The 4,350-nt window shown below is 42.8% G+C and overlaps 1 long non-coding RNA gene across 1 annotated transcript; it reads right to left on the reverse strand.

Moving 5' to 3' along the window:
• Positions 1-232: 232 nt before the first annotated feature.
• On the reverse strand, positions 233-1,307 carry LOC119347123. The gene is made up of 2 exons (XR_005168142.1): positions 958-1,307; positions 233-608 (listed from the first exon to the last, which is right to left on the reverse strand). It is a non-coding gene; the product is annotated as an uncharacterized LOC119347123 (long non-coding RNA).
• Positions 1,308-4,350: the final 3,043 nt, after the last annotated feature.

The following is a 4,350-nucleotide window of genomic DNA, read 5'->3' on the forward strand; positions in this document are numbered from 1 at the left end:
CCACTGCTACCCGCAAAAAAGAGTGTCATATCCACTGCTGAATCCTCTGTCAGATAATCACGCATACTTATCGTAAATAGTAGTGGCATCAGGAAAGAAAGTCTGATTTGAATGCTAAAATACAGTAACTTCACCTTTTTATGCTTGCCAAAAGAAAAACATTTTCAACTAGTAAAGAAGCAAACTAATGCTAAAATACGGTCACAATCATCGATCATAGCTAGAGATCACATAAAGCCAGTGCACAAGTAATTGATAGACAAAAGTTCAGCACCGTCATAGCAACATGAATATAAGTTCACACACATCGATCATATAGATCACATAAAAGCAGTGCACCACTAGTTCACAAGTAAAAGCTCAACTCTTTCAAGAGATCTCCTCGTCACCAATCATCTTCTCGATCTCGGCTAGGGCGGTCTTTGCAGCTTCAGCGGCTGTTCGTGCAGTCCTGACGGCTGCTAGCGCACTCCGAGCGGCTGCTGTAGCAAGATGGTAAGATTCTGCATCTCTCTCAGCGTATGATTGAGCTCTCTCGGTGGCTACTAGAGTCCTCTCCGCATGGGAGAGCACGATCACCGTATACTGAGCCACCCTCGAGATGGAGTCTACGGCTATAGGAGTCAGTACAGCAACGGTAATTCGACATAAAAAGTAAAAATCTACGGGAAAAAATCGACATGACCTTTGCTTGTAATTCAACATACTGAGTGCCAGAAATTAGGCGAAACAGAACTTAATCAACGTTGCCCAAAACGATGGCACTCCTTATGAACACCTACATCAGGAATAACTACTACAAACTTTTAATTGTACATAATATGGTATGCCCAAAAAATGCACACTGCATTATGAACACTATCTAAAAACTAGTACAACCTATTTCTGGTACTTACTTTTTCTAGTATAAGAACAACTACACTCTACATTTACAATAAAAGAGGGAGATGTGGTTACCGGGCCGGATGGAGACGACGGGGAGGTTGAGGACGATGACAGCGGACATTTAGGGCGAGGGGGATGCAGAGGACATTGGAGCCAGCGGAAGGCGAAGGCAACGGTGAGAGCAGGAACGTTCGAGGCGGCGGTGGATGGCGAGGGCGAGGATGTGATGCGGCGGCAATGGACGGAAAGGGCGATAGGGAAGACGAGGGCGAGGGAGACGACGCCAACATTGTAGGCACTAGAGGGCGAGCGCGACAATGGAAACGTTGAAGGCGGCGACGACGATGGCGACAACAGCGACGAGCGAGAGAGACGGGGTGAAAGATTTTAGGATAATACGTAGACGGCTACGGGAGCGTGCGGATTAGAATGGATAAGGTATGTGTGCCAACGCCAGTGACCGGCGCACTTTATGGCCCGCCACAGCTAAATTCATGAGGCGGGCGCAGATCTATATACGCCACATCAAATTAGAAGTGATGGCATATATGGGTACCTTCACACTTCTTATTTACAAAAAGCGGACAAACGAGTTCGGAAAGGGATGAAAATTTGCATCTTGTCTTCATTGGACATCTGTAGGGTGTTGTAAAATTTGAGATCGCCATGACAAAAACTTGATGCACAATGTGTACAGACCGGACACTCTTTCACCAAGTGTTACGGTTTCGAACAAAAAGCGCGCCTTACACAGACAATTTATTTTTTGAATATCTTTTGAACTTCAAACTTTTTCCATGAGTAATAGACGCTTTTGGAAGCTGTATTTTCAAAATTTACCGCCTTTTGAGTTGATTTGCTATTTTCACGGTATTAATTGACTTTCTGGCAACTAAAAAGGGTAAAAAGCTTTGAGCGTGTAAACTATCTCGAGAATGGATGGAATTTTGCATGGTGTCTTCATTGGACACCTGTAGGATGTGGTAAAATTTGATATCATCACGACATAAGGATGATGCACAACGTGTACAGACCCGACACTCTTCCACCAAGTGTTACGGTTTCGGAAAAAACCGCCGCCTTACACACACAACTTACTTTTTAAATATCTTTTGAGCTTCAAACTATTTCCATGAGTAATGGACACTATTGGAAGCCTCCTGCTCAAAATTTACAGCTTTTTGAGTTGATTTGCTATTTTTGCGACGTTAATTGACTTTCTGGCAATTAAAAAGGGCAAAAAGCTTTAAGCATGCAAACGAGCTCGGAAAGGGATGAAATTTTGCATGTTTTCTTCATGGACATCTATAGGGTAGTAAAACTTTGAGATCGTTACGACAAAAACTCAATGCACATCGTGTACAAACCAGACACTCTCCCTGAAGTAGCGGACAAACGATTTATTATAGGCTTAGTAAATATGATTTCCTACGGAATTTGTCGCCCCCCTTCAAATTTGAGAATACTCTAAGTTTAGTACATATGATTTCTGTGGAAATTATTTGGCTTAACATACGTGTGGCGGGCGTCAACCAATGCCCTTCACTGCTAACCTCTGAATATGTAGAATTTATTTTTTTTGCATAGGTCACCACAAGCTATCTGTGATGGGCATATATTCTACCCGCAACTGGTGCTTGCGCCAATCGCGGGTATATCCTCGGGCCCGCCACTCCTGACTTTCATCACGCTGGCAAATTTGAAAGTCTACTTGTGGCGGGTGGTTATTTCTACCCGCCACTGCTATGGTAATTCCAGTGGTGGTTATGTTTTATTACCGGTCATTGGTACTTTTCCAAAATAGCATGGCGGTTCCTGTTCATATCTGTCACTAGTTGAAGGGCCACATATAAGCATTTTCCCAGTTATGAGACTGAGCTGACAGATCATCTTGAGATTGACAAAATCGACACAAATGCATTCATGTACACGGAGAAGTCTTCTCTCACTGAGCGCACATCGCTGGAAGACATGAAATTAATCTACGAAAATGCGACCATCAATGCCAAGTCTAAGACTTGAACCTTGGTGGATTGGTTCCTCCACAAGAAACCCAACCATCCGAGCGACACTTCAGTTCCCACATAGAAGTATCTGCTAGTCTGTATCATATATCTTCTACCCACATCTTCGTGTATGTATACATTTTCTGGCATTTCTGAAATCCAAGTTACTCCCTTTGTCACGGTTTAGAAGGCACACTTTAGTTTTCATGCATTCTCAGAATAGAAGAGGATTAAGGTGGTGTTTGGTTCTCTAGTCCTAGGACTTTTTCTAGTCCCAACTAAAAAGTCTCTAGTTCCTAAAAAGTCCCTTCCTGTTCGTTTCCAGAGACTAAAAAGTCTCTAGTCCCTTCCTATAGGTTATTAAATGACCATGTTGCCCATAGTATATAGAAAAATAACAATCAAACAACACCATGGGGTGGCGGGCCAATAGATGCATGGAGGGGCATTATTGGAAAAGTCCCAAAAAGTCCCAAAAAGACTCTCCTTGAGAGTCTTCTTCATTTAGTCTCAAATGCCTAATTTAGTCCCTAAAAAATCCCACCCGTTTGGTAAAAAAGTCTCTAAGAGGGACTTTTTCTAGTCCCTACACAAAAAAGTCTTTGGAAACAAACACCCCTAAGACGTGTGGGCAATTAATGCTCAGTTAATTAGGCCGTTTTGAGGCGCAACACATACACGTGGTCCTTTTCCTCCACCACTGCATGCATGCGCTAGGATTGCTTGTTTATTGGCTATGGGGCACACTGTGCATTAATTTCTCCACTAATTAGGCGTCGTAGTTAACAATCGATACTATTTTTCAGTATGTTGTACAACCAATTACTAACCATCTTGGTCCCAGAGATTTTTCCAGCACGCCCTGTAAACTGTGACGGAGAGAGTACATTTCTTCCTCCCCTGCATCAACAATTGTAGGTTTGTATCCACAGACCCCAGTGAAGACGAGACGTGGTTTGATCCCCAGTACATGCACGTCAGTCTCCCCAGTACAATTGTAGGTCTCCAGCCAGCCCCTTGGTCTCCTTTCTCAGTCAAAAAGGTAAATGTCCTGTGCTCCTTGAACGTAGCATGCAGATTAAAGCTGTATTTAACTCCACCTAAACTCTTAGGTTTCCACTCATCCGTTTCATCTCCCCAAGAAACACACACCCGATATATACATACTCCTCTTCCCTCGCTCGAGCTCCTCCACCTCGCACAGTCATCACGCTGCATCTGCTGGAATCTAAAAGATCTGGTGAGTAGTCATTTCTCTGATCTTGTTTATAATAGGTACTACTCCCTCCGTTTCTAAATATTTGTCTTTCTAAAGGTTTCAAATGGTGACAACATACGGAACAAAATGAATGAATTTACACTTTAAAATATGTCTATATACATCCGTATGTGGTGATCATTTAAAATCTCTAAAAAGACAAATATTTAGGAACGAAGGGAGTACTACTGTTGCATTGTG

Source organism: Triticum dicoccoides, unplaced genomic scaffold (assembly GCF_002162155.2).
Source record: "Triticum dicoccoides isolate Atlit2015 ecotype Zavitan unplaced genomic scaffold, WEW_v2.0 scaffold59314, whole genome shotgun sequence".
Taxonomy (NCBI): Eukaryota; Viridiplantae; Streptophyta; class Magnoliopsida; order Poales; family Poaceae; genus Triticum; species Triticum dicoccoides.